This window comes from Lepeophtheirus salmonis, chromosome 3 (genome assembly GCF_016086655.4).
Source record: "Lepeophtheirus salmonis chromosome 3, UVic_Lsal_1.4, whole genome shotgun sequence".
Lineage (NCBI taxonomy): Eukaryota > Metazoa > Arthropoda > Copepoda > Siphonostomatoida > Caligidae > Lepeophtheirus > Lepeophtheirus salmonis.
The window spans coordinates 34,620,328-34,639,447 of NC_052133.2; the positions used below are offsets into that span (position 1 = coordinate 34,620,328).

At 29.0% G+C, this 19,120-nt stretch overlaps 1 long non-coding RNA gene across 1 annotated transcript in view; it reads left to right on the top strand.

Moving 5' to 3' along the window:
• The first annotated feature begins 214 nt into the window (after nucleotides 1–214).
• The window catches only part of LOC121115485 (uncharacterized), a 32,669-nt gene continuing 13,763 nt past the window's right edge, over nucleotides 215–19,120 (top strand). Inside the window, exon 1 of the long non-coding RNA XR_005863537.2 lies at nucleotides 215–298. This is a non-coding gene — a long non-coding RNA (uncharacterized lncRNA). The remainder of the gene's footprint in view (nucleotides 299–19,120) is intronic.

The following is a 19,120-nucleotide window of genomic DNA, read 5'->3' on the forward strand; positions in this document are numbered from 1 at the left end:
AATGGTGGTACATAACAACATAGGGGTTGTAGGGGTGCACATAGGATGTAACAATAGGCGTTTTGAAACTTCATTTGAATATGCATGTACTTACTAAGCAAAATTGGCGTTTATATATAACTGTACGTATGTATGTTTAAATAATAGATTCCTTTTCTAATATATATATATATATATATCTCATTTTTGAATTTTAATGAGGTTCCTTCAAGCAGTTGTAGTCTCAGTATTAGAGTGAAACACGGAGAAGTATGATTGTATAACCTGGTAGGTGCGGATGGTTTTCGTTGCGGAATAGGTAAGAACAACACATTTTCAATATTTGAAAACTATGTACAAATGGACTAGGACGACAAGGGTCAGCTTTATCGTGAATGGGGGTTAATAAGGCAAAAACAAAATGAGGAACCCCCTTTTATGGCCGATGTGACATTTTGGCTATTTTTTTTTTTGAGGAAATTTTTTGAATGACCTTTATCTATTTTAATAGTTTTAACTGAATGGTGTGAAAAAAATAATGGTTTTTTTTTAATAAAAGACAGCCACTTCATTTAAGCGTGTCATCCCAAAAAGCAGCCAAAAGTTCCAAAATAGGAATAGATAAGATTATTAAGCGTGTCCCTGCAATCCCCCTAGTGATGAGACAATTAATCGAAATCGGAGAATAGGGTGCTTCTTCTGGAATCGGCATCAGGAATATACGATGTTACTTCCGATTATGGTATTTAGACTCTAATGTTTTTCTAATGACATAACTATTTATTACTTTTCTAAGTTATGAAAAAAAAAAAAGTTATGAAATATTTTCTTCAAGATACATGAAACGACGAAGCGAATTTATGACTTTAGTCTTATAGTTTTATAGAATAATTTATGATAAAAAAATTCATGAAAACTGAGAAGAAACAAGTTGAACACATACTAAATGTATATAAACGTGTTCTAAACACATGCGGTCGGTGTGGCAATTGTTATTTAAGTGCAATAAGTTTTGTAAATGTAATGCATGTTATATCATATCTAGAACCGTATCGAGCGTTTAAAAACGTGTATGATACCGGCTTTTCAACTCAGGAAAAATTAGAAAAATCAATGTTAAAATGAAAATCGTGTGTATAATGGCATGTTACAAAAATGAAACGGAAAATCAACATGGTAAACATAGCAATTTGGTGAAGATCAGATACAATCAGCTGTGGCTAGGGGAAGAAGGAAATAAACAAGTACATTTGAAATAATTAATCCGATGTTGATCCCCAATTCTACTCCAACAAGGACTTACAATTGTAACTCCGCAACAAATCCTCAAGGTTACTCTCCGTCTTTTATGAGTACACAGGAATGTTCAATCAGGTTTTGAATATATTTAGGAAAGGAAATGCACTACTCAGGAATAAAATCATAATTAAAACTGCTAAAGAAAAGTGAATTCATTCCTTTAATGGTCACTTTTTAAACTGGCGCATACTTTTGACTACAAAACAAAGAAGATGTGACTGGTGGTAGACTTTCATACTCTTTCTTGACAAGTTAATAAATAAAATATGTATGCTTGCACATAAAATGAATGTTTTTTCCACATTTCTGTCTTTCCCTCCCTCCTATATGACACACTGACCAGATTAAAATTTGATCCTTGATAGTAATCTTTCTTCCACTATATCCAACTTTTGAATTGTACCAAAATACCGAATCTGGTGTTAAGAGGTCACATGCGCCAAGCTATCATTTTTTCAGTTCCCTGTACCCTACCGCTTAATGCAGGTTTGATTGTATGTAATATGAAGGTAGAATTGAGTATATGCCTATATAGTACACAAATTGATTTCATATGATTAGCCGCCCAAGGATAAATATATATGTAGATACATTATACATCTATCAATATAAATATATATTTTAATATGTAGTACTTTTTTCTCCGAGAAAAAATTCGAAATATTTAATCATAGCATTTTTTTTTCAAGACATGTATAATATTCAAAATAGGTACTTTTACTGCATGTTCAAGATAGAGGGTTTTTTAAAAATATCTTTTTTATTTTCTTAGCCTTTGGGTATAATATATATGTGATATACATATATATCTATTTATGAATATATATATATATAGCCATAAATAAGAGTAGTAAGCAAAGCATGTCTCCTTTTAGGACGATTATCTTCTGTTTTTTCTACTTTCATGAATCCCTTTCCTCTCTCCATCTTATTTTTTGTTCCTTTTTCTTTTTTTTTTACTCTTCCAGTTTTTCAATTCTGATAAAATAAAGAAAAAACTATGTTTACATAATATAAGGAATACACAAATATATATATTAGAGTTGAGGTTCGGTCTGGAAATCCTAGATCGGTCTGGAACGTTATATTTTTTGTAATACCAAATTAATTCGGTGTGCAAGTTCGGTGAAGACCGGTCTCATTTAGTAAATAATTGGTCTACACAATAAAAAAAATCGCTCTTTATCGGTACCACAAAAATAAAAATGACATTTTTTTTTGCAAATAAGGCAAAAGTTTTAATCCATATGATTTATTCGTTTGGGCACACATAGAGAACGAAGCCAACAAGAAGTGCCACAAAAAGGTATCAGTCCTAAAATGCTTTGGCCTCCATATCCGCCGAGTACGTCTATTTCAGATTCAGACTCTAACTTGAGCAAGTGGTGCCCGTAGAAAACGTTTAAAATATTATTTTTGTATGTCAACTATAAATTTGTAGAGGGCTATGGATCAATCTTTATTAAATGTGTTCTTAATCTCGTATACTTTTTTTAGAAAATGAAATTTCGATACGTGTTTCAGACCACATTTTGGACTGAAACATAGCTTCAGATTGTTCTAGAAATTTTTTTTATGACGGAACCGGTAAAAATATCATCTTGGACCGAGTCTTAAATAGGTGGAGTAGGCCGGATCTTCAAGATTTATTATATTAATATATGTACATATATTGTATAGTGTTCGATATACCGATGCTATTGTAGCACCAAGGTACTGGTGAATTTAAAACTGATATTATAATTGATATTTGAAGCTCCACTATGAAAAGAAAACCTCTCCAATGACATAATTCCTAAAATTATAACACACAAAAAATAATGGCCTTATATTAAAAGGGTTTCATATATATATATATATATTAGTCAAACAACAGTTTTGCAGACCATTACATCATGTAAATTGTCCTTAACGACAATTTTTTGAATATAGATTTCGTCGAAAAAAGATTTAAAAAATACCGGCGGAGTGACTTTCTTAGTTTAAGTAGATTCTTTTTCTTCCTGATATCTTTTTTCCCACGCAAGCTATCGCTTTTTATGATGCCCCAGGTTACGTTCATTTATCATTTTCTTTTATGCCGTATGCAGAATTCACGTAGTACAATAAGTTAAAAGGGGGCGTATTTAGTTTTGGAATAATATTCAAGGCATATATCGTAAAAAAAAGTGTCGCTACAAAGACTACCTTGTACAAATATTGATCACGTGATGTTCGTTTCACCACTTGGTTTATAGCTTTGTCAATACCTATATTGGCAATGACAAATGGTTACGAAAATATCGAAATCGTAACAACTAATACTTACATACTATATAATTTGCCCTCACCGTTAGTGTTGGAATCAAACTGGCCATTGGCCCTCCCTTTAGCAAAATTTTAATAGTTCTGATGGGGGAAAAACATCTTTAACTCCAAAAAATTTATATATGATAATTTTAGAGATAAAATAAAATTCTGTATTAAAAAAAAAAGAAGATTATTTGTTCAAATTTAGTCTTTTCTAGAATGTTTCTTTTTCTCAAATTTTACTTTAAAAAAATAACATTTCATTTAAAATTGTAAAAAAAACCTACAATGAACCAGCCCTTTTTCATCCAAAAATCCGGGAAACGCCCCCAATGACGTCACAATTATATAATTTGCACCCCTCTCTCCCTCCCACTTCAAAATAAATGCCGGTGATTCCCCTCCCTCCCTGCCCCTAGTAGAAATTTCATACTCATAGCCTCTCCCTATGGTTGTGTTGATCTTTATAAAATACTGAAAACTTCAGTAGACCCAGTTCAGTCTCAGTCCCGTGCAGTGCAGTCCTAAGCCTTATAATGTTTGGCCCTTGATGATGTCACTCAACTTTAATTCTTAAAAAAACAAAAAAAATTCTAGGACTGCCAGTCCGAAGGAACGACGATCTTAAGACCGGTCCCAAGGACGGATAAGACCAGTCGTAAGACTGTACTGGACCAATAAATTTCAAACTCCACCTATGGTCTCAACACTAGTATCTATACATATTTATAAAGAGATACCTTTTTATATCAACATAAATATATGTATGTGATTAGATACATTTATAAGAAGACAAAAAAGGCGAAGAAAAGAAAAGAAAACATGAAAAGGAAAAAATAAAAACTTACCTTCCTCACACATAATATGACGGATAAAGAATTTTTTAAAATAAAAGATTCTCGTCTTTTTCTTTTAAGAAAATAAAAAAAAGTTATATAGATTGTATATATATTGTAGATATGTAAGCCTACTGCCTCTTTCTGCTACTTATAAATCTGTGGTTGACTACATCATCTTTATGTATGTATTGTGTAGCGAGTACGTACGAACATTGTACATACATACACAGTATACCATATTATTCAAAGGAATCAAGAATGCGGTTTCTTGTCTTATCTCTATTCATTTCAACATTTATGCGTGATTTTGGTTATATGTATATATGTATACTAATACAAATTGAAGGAAGGATATATAATGATAAAAAAGACAATATATATTTATATTTGATTAAAAAAAATACAAAATATGAAGCCAGAAGGCATTGTTTTATCTCCCCCCTCCCCTTCTCATCATATACTATTTATATAAACAATACATAGATTTGATTTGTCTTTACGGACAAGTCTTGCTGTTTTATTTTATTATTCAAAAGTATCACAGTTATATTTGTCAGTTTGTATATAATATAATCAAACAAGACCCATTCATTGTTTATATTTGTTCTGTACAAGTTGCAATTTTTTCCAAGCTTCTTTATAAGAATCAAAACACCGGGCATTTTAGTTAACAACTACGATTTGATGCTATTATTTCATTTTAATGTATTAAAATTAATTATTTAGTATATATTTATACGTGTAGTATTACTGGGAACATTTGAACTTTATGATGTACAACATATTATTTATATATTCATTGGTAATTTTCATTAAAAAGTCACATACATCATTAATATATTTAGAGTCCAATGAATATTCATTTTTTTTTTTGCTTTATCCTCATTACCAGTAGATTATTTATCTTATTTTTGGGCTGCAACTCGTACACAACATAATTATAAATACTAGTGATGTATAAAATAGGGTGACGGATCACCCTTGTATAAAACATCTGAAAAACGCGATTATACGGTTGTGGATGTGACTATTAACATTTAAAATTTACGGGTGCTAATATTTATACAATGCGGATAATTCGCAAATGTGAGTAGTTGATACTTTACTGATATGTATATGGTTTTTATAAGGGTTTAGTTTGCTTTGTTCAGCCTCGATGTAAAAAAGAAAGAGCTTAATGAGCAAATAATAATTGGTTTACTCCAACCCCATTGGTCCATTTTTTGCAAAAAGAGATTGTAAATTTGGGCTTCAAAATTATTCAAAGCTTCAGTGATCCACTTAAATAAAGGAAAAAGGATATGAGAGAGGTCGAGGGGTAATAAAAAGTGAGGATATCTGGGAAGGGACTGTTTAGGTTATGAGAATTGCCTAAACAGTGGATGGGGACAAAGGTGATCTTGGACTTTTACATAAGAGTTATTCAGAATGACATCTTACACTGGATCAAATAAGATTAGACGAATGAAAATTATGTTAAGAACAAGACGTTGCCCCATCCTCAAGCTCCAAGAAAGGACAACTAACTGTGTTAACGAATAAGCAAGAATTTCGTCAGACATGCTTCCGCTTCCGGCTAACTTTGAATAACTACTCTTCATCAATATATGATTACACTTAAGTCATTCAAATATTCTAATTAGATTGACTTTTACTTTAAAAATGAAAAGAGAAAAATTTCAAATTCGCACTCTGTACATAGAATTTGATTTGTCTTATAGAACAAATCTCATTTTGCTTTTTATTATTCAAAATCATCACATCAATAACATTCTGTCAGTTTATTATACAAACAGATAATATGATCAAACGAGACCCATTTATTGCTCATATAATATGTATTTTTATACATGTATGCACAAACTTTGTTTCGTTCTATTCATATTGAATATTTCTTATATAACATAGAGCTAACATCTATATCTGTAAATGCATCACCAATAGAAGTACAAAGAATATAAAAGTTAACAAAACCATTTTCTATAAAATATTTAATATATTAAAATAAAAGTGGCAAAAAGATGAAGAAAAAGAAAAAAAGTTTCTTTTAGCCATTACTCACTCACATACACACAAAAAGTTTCTTCTTTCATCTAAAAAAAAGAACAAAAAATCAATTATTTTATCCCTTATTTTGGTGTTAAACCAAAAAGAGCTGATTGGTTGAGTAGATGAAAAAAAAACGGAAAAAGAAAAAAGTAAAGACGGAAGGAACAGAGGGAATAAAATCAATAACGAAGGGAAGAGCCATAAAATCACTGAATGGATTCTAAAACCATTTAGAAACTCCACCATTAAGGATAAAAGTAATAATAATAATAAAAAAATGCGTAGCGGTCGGTATACATCTGACACAATAACTATATACATTTATAACGATAAAAACTATGTAAAAGTCCTTCAAAATTAGTCAATTTACAACCTGATTTGGGGGTTCTTTTTATCTTCTTCACTCCTAGCTGAGATTGAAGAATATAAAAATAATGAGTGATAGGTAGAACCTATAATAAGCTATACAATAAATAGTGACGCATGACGTCATTAGCAAAACAAAAAAATGACATATTAAACTTAAGGTATCTGGTATCTTTGAAAAAGATTTAGTTGAACATCTGAAATGATGTAGTTAGTAACTAGATCATTTTATGTGTTGTAAATGTTAGTAAACTAGATCATTTTATGTGTTGTAGTTACAATGAAATACCAATAAGAACCGGTCCTAAGACTGACAAATTTTATTAGTACCGGACGGAAAGGAATGACGTCTTTCTAGGATTTTTTAGACTGATCCAACACTGTAAAAAATTATTTATTTTCTCGTCGTAATACGTGAAAATAAGATTTGTGGTTTAAATACATTTTCGATGAGGCAGTACGTTTGCTGGAAGGTAGAAGTATAATTTTCTTTTGTTTAAAAATTCATAGATATTAAGATGCACCCATGAAATCTTTGAGCCAAAAAAACAACAATTACTTAAGCTGACGTTATGGTGTTAACATAACGATCTCCATTTAAGAGATATTTTCATATTTTTATGAATAAAAATTAATGATAATTATTTTTTATTTATAGATTAAGAACGTAGAATTTCCCACAATGTATATGATGTTTAATAGTTTTATAGGGATTTTGTCGAAAAAAAGATGTAATAAAGTTGCAAAGAAGAACAACTTTTTTCGATTATTATACAGTTTTTGTCTACATATACATACTACGTATATATATATATATTTTTAAATCAGTGAAAATGGAAGATTTTTTGATTTTTTGCTAAAAATTGAGATTTTTTTATTCAATGTAATTGATTGGCTGTATTTGCTGATGTTTATTTAAAAAAAATGAAAGATTTGTGATAAAATTTTTAATTTTCAAAAAAAACAAAAAAAAAACAACAACACGGAGTTTGATTACCCTTTCGATATTATGATATTCTTTTTTTTCTCAAATTTAATGATCCAATTATTTTCATATATTTTTAATTGCATCCATGAAGTTTGGAAGTCAAATAAATGTCAAACTGTAAGGATTCGAAAACTCAAGTATCATAAGTACGATACGTATAGTGTTGTAGACACAAAAAATTGCTAATTTGGCAAAACTATAGTTATTGCCCTGTATAAAACTTTCAATCATTTTTGACTAATGATTTAAGCAGAACCTACTAAAATCCCTCCTCTATTGATTTAATTTGATTCCCTAATAAAAAAACTCTGTGGAATGAGGGGACAAGCATATCAGTGAAGGAAAAAAATATCACTTTCAATTCTGATAGATTTGATATTGTCTACTACGGTATGTTCATCTTTTGACTCGTGTCAATTTTTTTGTGCTGGGATATTAGTAGAGAAAAATAACTACTATATTTTTTTGTGCTCTTCCAAAGTCAATTCCTAGCCATTTTTTGTTGGAGGGTAGTTTTTTGTAAAAAATATGACATTAACATGTGCAATTTTTTTTCTAGTTTCCAATCTGAAAAGTGTTTTTTATTATCTCAAGCTGTTACCATTATTTTTTAATTCTTGAAGAGAAAACATGTATATATTAAGTAGCCAGGAGTGTGCTGATGAATGACCGGCATATCATATTTTATGCAATTCTAATCGAGGGTATGCGATTATGTATATATAACTTGCATAGAAGTTTTTTTTTTGTTTAATTGTAATATCAACCTTTCCCCTTCATTTGAGCGTCTTTATTCCCAAATATATACATCGTTGTAAATTATTCAGTAGACATTTGAAAGGCCTATGTTACTCACACCTATAGAAAAAAAATCTTTAATAAACCAAATGTACCTTCTCTTTCAATTAATTAATTCACATTTTTATGAAATATAATTTTTTTATGTGTGTCTCCGATTTGCTAAGGCTTTTTTGACTCACTCACAAAGAGTGTCATTAACACAAACTTCAACGATTCAACAACATCAAAAAATCATCGTCGCAGTTTCCCACTTCAAGATTAAAATCTTTTTTTTCTTTTTAATTATATGACAAAAAAAAAAATCTTATAACGAATACAACAATAGAAAATATTATGAAGGACTTATTCACAGGGAAAAAAAGGGTTAGGGTATACATTCATTCATAGTATGTAAGTCCCTTTAATTTTAATAATAATTTTATGAAAAACTCCATCTGCAATTCACACTTCTTTTATTTTCTGTTAATATCTTGAAGTTGTAAAAATTATTTTTTCATAAATGTATAATGGTTCATAAGTGGATCTAATTAGAGATAAAAAAAAAGGAGGAGAAGAAGAAATATACATAAAATAAAGGAGATCTTTAGACAACTGAACTTGAATTTTGAAGTTTTGGTGTGTCAACATAAAAACAATGTTGAACAAAAATCAAAAAGTGTAGAAAATCCCAATTCAATATTTTACTTCATATATTTCTTACATGCAGGTCAATATTTCATAGACCCATTTGAGTCAATTATTGCCTTTACATTCAAATTTTCTTGGATGATTTAAAATACCCAAGAATGTTGGATATAGTGTAAAACTTTTATTAGAGTTACCAGTCATATATTGGCCCCAATATGGCCTTTCAAATAAAATTTGGTTGTTTATCCTTCTTTTATAGTGACAGTCAATATTGGCTGCTTTAAGTACAATTTATAATTTTAGGGTTGATAAGAATAATTTGTTAATAGAAATTGATGATAATTTGAGAAAAAAATATTCTAGCTTGATTTTGGGTTGACGTGCAACATTTTATTTATAATATTTATATTCTCATAAAAAAAGGGTAATCCTTTAGATGAATAAGGGTAATTAAATATTCATACACACACTTTTTTAGAGGGGAAAACTATGTGAATATAAACATATCATATATGAATGGTCAAATATAATTTATGCATATTCCGTGTGATTATTTAATGTCAAGTGTGACTTTTATAAAAGGGGACTTGTGCCCCTTATACTTATACATATATAAGTATATCAAAAAGAGTTAATGCTCATTTGTACATCTTTATACGCAAATGTCATAATACCCATGTTATATGTACATACCCAAATACATATACAGTCAAACCTGGTCTAATAATATCCACATGTTTAAAGTGTGTCACAGCACTTTGCAGTTGCTCTTCAGTTTCCCTTACCTGACCGCATCATACAGGTTTGATTATACAAATAGATTTTCTCATTTTTCAGGAAGCTGCCCTTCAGTGAGATCCCTATAGAGATAATAAATAATTATGTGTAAATACTGTGTAATTGAAGTAAAATATTTTAAATTTTTATTTATAAAACATCTATTTTGAACATGTCGTAAAAAATTCATATTTTTTACATTAGATGGTAAAATTATAATTATTAAATATTCATTTGATGGTTTGAAAAATGCACAAAATTTGCACTGAAGCATAAATCGTTAAAAACTTTATTTCAACTTATTTTTTAAAATGTATTGAACTTTTTTTAAACGAATAAATGAATCTTATATTGCGATATAATTAAATCTGAGATTTTGTAAGAAAATTTTATTTCTCAGGAATTTCTTGAAGGTTTAAAGTACTGAGAAATCAAGGGAAAGTGAGATCTTGGTGAAATTTTACTTATTATTCTTTTATGTTTGAAGTAACATTCTTTGAGTTGTGTACAAGTCGTAACTTGTACAAATAGCAGATATTACAAACCTCAATTTGTACGGTACGTCTCATAGCTTTTTATTCAAATAATATTATAGTCATACTAGTCATTTAAATTATCAAACCATAAATTAATCTATTTATCTTACTATATATTATATATACGTATGCTATGGCTGGTACGGTACAGAGTTGCACCCCTGTTTATTTCGGTACGACCCTTACGTACAGAATGTTTTTTCCTTCGATGTGGTATGTATATATATATAATTACATCTTAAATATTTTGATATCATAAAATTTTGGTTATTATTATAATTCCAATTAATAGATTTAGATAGTAAGGTAAATTTTAATCATTTAGCATCATTTGATTTAAGAAATAATATCTGTTTTTGTCTATACAAAATAATAATAATAATAATTAACTAAAAAATGATAAAACAAATCCCAGTTGACGAAAATCCAGAGGTATGGTGGAGGGATAATTTTAATAAATTTTCCAATGTTTCCAAGTTAGCTCATGATACCTCGCAACTACAGGTATATCTGTATAAAGCAAATAAATTTTTCAACAGCTGAAAATATTATGACTACTAATCAGTCTGGTCTATTAGCGGAAAATGTAGACAAGCACATTTTTTTTTTGCAAAAATAAATAAATATAAACTCTCTGAATAATAGTCTTATATAAGCTATATATATTTTTATCAACCTTTTCTTTTCAGTATAATTTATTTTTACAGAAAATAAATTATTAAAAAATAAAATATCGAAGAACCTTGAACAACTTCATTAATTATATAAAAAAGATTTTATTATTATACGGTACCGAATCGCATATCCCGTTCGTACGGAACTGTAGGGTTAGCGTACCAATGTATACAATTATAATACAAATAATATAATTGTTGGCATTTGAGCCGAATACGTCTCCTCAGTTATTAATTTTTATTGTAAAAAAATCAAAATTAAAATCTTCCCAGCAGCATTTCGTTAGCATATAGCAAGCTATACGCAAGTAGAGATTAAAACTCACCGGCTATGAACTAGCATGTTTGTACAGTAGCTAAAAGAGTTGTATGTCCGCGTTATTTGGCCATTAGTTGATTCTTATTTGTACTTTTATTTTTAATATTCGGCATTCAATTGTTTGCATATTTGTTTTTTACTCAATGTCTGAACATGAATTACTTGCTAGTACATAACAATAAACTATCCTTCAAAAGCTTGGTACATGTTAATTAGCTATACACTAGCGTTGAACATTGAAATGTTGTTGGATTGATTAATTTATCAAACAACACATATAGTTATTGCATAAAACCTACCTACTTATCACAAATACAATGTAAATTACTCATTTAAAATACTTCATTGCATTTGTAAATTGCAATTAGCACAAATTGTTTTTAATTTACAAGTCTTAGTCTTATTTTATTACTATGATAACGCCCATCGTTTTAATTAATAACTATTATCGTTTCATCTATTAAAATTACTTAATTATTACATATTTACAAATGATCCAATGCTGGACCTTTTATCATTTAATGTGTCATAGAATATGTAAAGGCATTCGAGAATGATACCCTAAATATATCAAACCTTTATTACAACTTCAAAAATTATAATGTATCAATTTTTGATATAAAATACACCATCCCATTTTTTTGACAACCAATTTTCCCTATTTGCTTGAAGAACGAGTTACAACTTGTAAAAAATAAAAATATTGAATCTATATATTTAAGACATTTTGAGTATTATCTATACAACCCGTTCTGGACAATTTAACCTACATGCAATACATCTATATCACAAAAACAATGTTTATTGCTTATTGTATGGTTTACATACTATTAATTATACATATAAATATATATATTTATATTATATATTCCTAAATAAATTCATTGACTTCCCCCCTTTCAATTCATTAAAATATATGTAGATTTTTTTTGTCTGTAATAGTAGTAATTGAGGTCATATTATGTCCTCAATTCTCAAGAAAAAAGGGACAAAAATATATATATGGATTCAACATACATACAAATATATTATAGTGGATGAAAAGAAGAGAAAAGAAAGAGAAAAAAAAAAATAATAAAAAATAGCCAAACGTCAGTTGGGTCCAATGAGATTTGTACAACTCTAAAAAAGGGGGACAGAGCAGTTTCCACTCCCCTCTCCTCTTCTTCTTCTCCCCCCTCCGCTATCCTTATGTGGCCTCTGCCCTCTTTTACGTGACTTTCTCATTTTCCCTCATTGCTTTCTCTCCTTCTTTTTTTCCTTTAACCTTTTTTTTCTTCTTCTTCCCTATAAAGGGAATAAACGTAACTTTAGAGAAGGGGAAAAAAATGTTTCTTTGTGTTTCTAATGGGAGTGATGATGCTTCTTCTATGACTCACTTCCCTTGGGGTGATGGCAGTAGTAGTAGTCGTCGGAGTAGACATTGTACGATATGAGATGAAGGTGTACATACACACGCACTTCCCCACCCCAGCGTCATCCCTACCCCCTCCCTTAATCCATTGTACATACATATAACAAAATTACATACACATATTTCATATTCTGTTTAATCCTTCCATTTTGGTACAATGTATGTATTTGATTACATAATTAGCTAAGGTTATGCCATGTTTTATTCTACGTATTTGATTTGCATGAATAATCAAAAAACAATTAATTTTTGATTATTTGAGAAAAAAAATATCTTGATGCAAAAAAGAAAATAAAAAAGTTGAATTTAATTTATTTAATTCAATCAAGTAGGAAATTAATGAACTTTTTTTTCATTATTATTTTCTCCCATAAAATGATTTGCATGTACTCATTATCATCTTAATTTAATTTAAGCTTACTTTTGTATATGTTTTTGATTGATTTTTCAACGAACAAAGGGCGCGTTAGTTATTTTGGGGTATTGAAGAAAACTTTTAAGTAATAGCATGTATTTTTCCTTGTTTTTATATATATGTTTTAAAGATCCCCACTGGTGTGTATCTACTTGTCCCATTCAGGTACTCTTTGACTTCGTATACTATATATCTCGCTGAATAATTAACCAATTAACTCTATTTAACTTCAAATGTTTATATTTTCATAAAGCTAAAAAAAAATTACCAAAAGACTGTCAATTCGGAAAATGCGTCACTGCTCAGGATTTTGTGTTCTAACTAATTTTATGTCGGTCCTTATTCATAACCAAGGTCCAGTGCAGTCTCACTTATCGGTCTTTAAAAAAAAAGAACGATTTCTTATGACGTCATAAAGGGTTTTTTCCTTTTTTTAAAAGAATTATGTTATTTAATAAAATAAATTAAAATATAATATCTTCGTTTTATACTACATTATAATGAAGACATAAATATCTTTTGAAAGATATGTGCAATGCTCATGAAACATATATTTTACATCTTAAGGACCAGTTCCAAGGACTGTGAGTTCTAAAAAGGTATAGGACCGGTCCTAAGACTGAATAGGATAGTTATAAATGTGGACCGATACAACACTTGTACTAAGCACTCTCAAAGAACCGTGACTTTATGCATTAGGTGTTTATTTCAAGAAAGTGCTAGAGCACAACTAATAGAAATTAAAGTTGAACCCCCCGCTCTCCCTACTACATCTAGAGTGTAAAAGGTTAATTTAAAAATTAGACGTAGCATTTTAAATGAATAAGTTATAGTAGTTTACTTGTGATGAGGATAATGTAATTATTAAAATTTTACCTTTTTTTATGATAGAAATGAATTACTGACTAAATTTATTCTGTGGCACATTATTTAACTAAAAGAGATATCGATTCATCATTTTTAAATCTATGAGAAATATCATGGTTAAATGGACCAAAATGAAATGAGTGTCTATGTACGTACATATTATATTTAAAATTGTTAGTGATATTATAATCCAATAACACATTAAAAGACATATATTAAAAGAACAAACGCACAACACAACATCTTTATATAATAGGGGTCGATGGTAGCCAAATAATATGTAACTGAAAAACTCTAAAAATAATGTTTTCTTCATTTTGTTAAAAGAAAACAAAAAACTCAAAAAAATGTAGGAGGACAATTTTAGGACTTATTTTATCATTTGCACAAATAGTTTCTTAAACGTTCATTTGATGGGGTTTATAATAGCTAAATGTTATATTGAAGCTAAATATTCTACAAAAGTAGGGTGCAAATCCATATTAATTAATGTTGTTTTTCTTTAATAAAGAATGAATAACTTATTGTTTTACACTTCAAAACTAATTTTTCAATAATAATTTAAGCATTTTTATTTTTTATTTTGTAAAATTTCTTTTTTTGGTATATGAATAGATACTCTATTGTTAGATGGATATAAAAACACATCTGGGCCTATGTACCAAATGAAAACATAGTTAACGGGCCAAAAGTGCCAAAGACTTGCGTATAAACTTTGTACATGGCCCTTTTTAAGAAATATGTACGAGAAAAATATGATAGAATATAAAGATTTATATTTTGTTTTTTCTTATATAACATATCTTTTTTTATATGGATTTTTACGTCCAATCAAAAAATTATGGAAAAAGAAAAACAATATTTATTCGTGAAATTAAATAAATGTCTAACTACAACAAATAGTGTATTTGTCACACATTAAGTAACTTTATTAAATAAATCTTCCTTAAAAATATACACATAAATTAGATTCACTGATTGACTAAAAAAATTGCAATCAATAAACTTTCTCCCCTTTCCAATAATGATTATTTTGATTAATCTATGATTGAATTTAAATTGATTTGATGAAAAAATGCGTTGATTTTTGCATTCGTGATTCCCTTCTCATGAAAATGTACCTTTTTTTTAAAGGAATAAAGGTTCTTGGTTAGTTATATTTGATTTTTTTTTACTAAATGACTTTTATAGAGGTTGATATTCATCAATATGACTTATTTTTTGTTTGTTTGAAAGCGTTCCAAAATGCACAATAAAATAAAAAAAGGAAGACGAAGAAGCAGGAAAAAGAGTGAATATCTAACTTTATGTCTAAAAAGAATTCTCGAATAAAAAAATAAAAAAATATGTTGCCAGAGGGAGGCCATTTTAGATAAGGAATAATATATTTATATACATATATTATATATAACTTTGAGGATATTGAAGATGAAGAAAGAAGGAACAAGAGAGGGGAAAAAATAGTAAAATATAAAGAAAAGGATAATGGAATAAAAAATCGCTTTTATCGATCAATATCTTACATACATTTGGTCCCTCTATACAAAAGGATGTAAACGTCTGAAATGGTTACATTGCATCGCTCTGTCTTTTTTATTGGCCCGATCATTTTACCATTCAACAGCCGATTAGTTAGTCTTTCAGTCCAATGGTCCAAGCTATCTTTTTAGTTTTTTCACTTCTAGCTAGGATTAACGAATATAAAAACGAAGGAAATATTTAAGGATAGCTGGAACGTACGATATTTGAGTATAATTAATTCTAGCCACACACTTCCTACTTTAAACTTGAGGACCATATTTTGTCTTTTTGAAAGAGGAGATGAGGAAACTTTTAGTTACAATAAAAGACTGATATTCGGGAAGACATTGTGTGTACTCTCTGTAAATCACTGTATTTTTGAAAGTTTTTTTTAAAGATTAATCCAACACTTAATACATCTAATAAATTATTTTTCATAATATAATAATAAATTATTTTCAAACACAGTCGCTTAGGAGGACAAATATATTTGTTTTCCGTATTACAATAGACCAAATAATTTTACTGGATGAAAGAAAAATGAGCATTTTCGTTAGCATAAAACACAAATTAGATTATTAAAAAAATGTTATATAAACTCAAAGTAATGAAAAAAATTGTGTTCATGGCGCTTAAGACTACGGGGATATGATTGTGTGTTATACGTTTAACTTTGAAAAAAAAAAAAAAAAAATGAATTTATGCTGTCAATTTTTTTTTATAACACTTCATCCATTTCATTTTTTTAATGTTCCTTTCATTTGTCAGATAGAGTTGCACTGATTAAGTATATATAAACATTATAGTATTAAATTTACTCCATCTGACCTAGGAATTTTCTTGAAAGTCTACATACATTAAGTAAGTATGTTTCCTTCTCTAGTAACGAGCAAGTATAGAAACCTTAGCACATTGAGTTCAAGGGCATAATTTCTCCAGAGTGCTTTTGTCCATTCAGCTACGGCGCTTCATCAAAATTGTCAAAGTTTTTCCCAACATCCCTTCTTCAAAAATAAAAAAATATCCTTCTAACGGCCATGATGGCGATAATGTATTAATCCTACACAGACTCTTTTTGAAGTTCGTGGAATAATAGATTATTTAAAGTCTCATTAATGAAACAAATATATAGATTAAAGTTTGACTGATGTAAATCTTTGGGGCCAATGTTGGAAAAAAACTGATAACCAATTAATTAGCCAATGTTTTTTTTTCTTTAAACGAACTCTTGAAAATCCATTCATGTTATTCTTGAAATTTCAATATAAAGCCCTTAATTGACCTAAATATGCCCATAAACTTCTGGGTTGTTCAGGATCTATTTATTGGATAAAAAATTGATCTGTTTATTTTCTATATTACTGGAACATAAAATGCCTCATTCAAGTTAAACCAATCAACGTTCAGACTACGAATATTGGAGAGTAAAGTTGTTGATGTTTTGAAAATACTAACAATTTATATTCATTAAAGTAAATGTATGAAAATCTATAGTGAAATTCTCAGTTCTGGTAGTCTTCTAGTAAAATTTAATTTATATAAGGTTAACCCTTTGATAATGATTGATTAATTTAAAAATGGTTTATCTTCTCAGTCAACAATATATAACATTATTTTCTCCAACTATTATTGTAGATTATTTATTAGCAGTTAGATATACAATAAATTATAATGGTAATAAAGTGTTCAATTAATTCCCTAATGTTTATATGTACATAGTTTCATGCGTAAGAACATTATAGGGAAAATAAAGTTTTATGTTTCTAAAGTATTCAGTTTAGTCCAAACAACATGTGTTGTGTCGGTTATTATTTTGGTCAAACCCAGTCTTAGGATCAAATTCTTAGCTACAGTCTTTTTCTTAGATGCCGATGGTTTATTAAGTCTAATAATATATGTAATCGGTCCTAACATTCTTAGCTACAGTCCGTAGAATTTTCTTACAGATGCCGATGGTTTATTAAGTCTAATAATATATATATAATATATGTATTCAGTCCATTACAAATACATATCTTGCAAAAAATATTCATGTTTTCATTATACAGCAATATCAAAGGAAGAAATTATATTTTCACTTTGTTATTTTATTATTTAAAAGCATAATTAAGAAAAGGAAAAATTCCCTTCATAAGCTCACGATAGATATAATTTACCTTCTTTAAGGACCGAGAAGTGGGACTGTACTGGAGGGGACCGGACTGGACTGGATAGTGGTGATCGTTGAGGGAGTACTAAAAATAACAATTTTATTTCATTTGTTTAAATATATAATTAGGTGCTCATAAATAACGTCGAAAGACGGAGAAAAAGTCGAACGGACAAAATATCGAATGTTCAAAATGTAGAAAGGACAAAACGTACAACAGATAATTTTTATAAGGATATTTTGAAACAAACAAAAATTATGGAGCAAAGATCAAAGGGTATGATGAAATTGAAACCAATTAATGTATATTAACTTTTGAAAAAAAACAGGAAAGAAAAAAAACACTGGTAATCCGTTTAATTGTTGAAGAAGGTAATTTCTTAGAAGGACAATTAATTGGTTGCAATTTCATCATGCCCTCAGACCTCTTTGTTTTCATTTTTTGTTCCATAATTTTACGAAATATCCTAATAAAACTTGTCCATTCTACATTTTGCCTGTTCTACGTTTTGTACGTTCGATGTTTTGTACTCCTTTATTTTGTATTTCGACGTTTTGTTCTGGTAGCATCTACTTATACATAGAAATATTACAAGGTGTTTTTTTATGTCAGAGTTAAAAATATTTTTTTAAGATTGTTTTTGTGCCGACGTAGTATATATGTACAGTGTAGTAAAAAATAAAGATATAAAACTCTACGGACAAACAATAGTCGACCCTTTAATTCCTTTCCCCCCTGTACTTTTGATACATAATTAAAACTTTCAATATATATTTTTTGTCATTCTACTATATATTTGCTCCAACTTAAAATTCAAAAAGAAGGGAGACTCATTCAATTAAAAATAGACAGAGAAACCCCCCTGAAACTTCCACCATCACCACAAAACTTTGTGAGTTTCTGTCCCCTTCCCACTCTTGTTGTTTGTTTATTTATCTCTACTTCTTCTTCTTTAGTTCAAACGCGACAACAACATCCAAAGAAAGCAAACGAGAAAGAGAGGAAGAAGATATAGATGAAGAAGAAGAAGAGGGGGGAGAAACTACTCTCTTCCTGATGTGTCGTTGAACTAAATGCCCCAAAAGAAACACACACACACACTTCCCTTTAATCCAAACTATCCCCTTCTCTTCATTGGCTAAGCTTCCCCCTCATCCCCTCTTCTTTCTGATGAATGTATTTTTGAGAAAAAAACCAAAAAAAACCATCT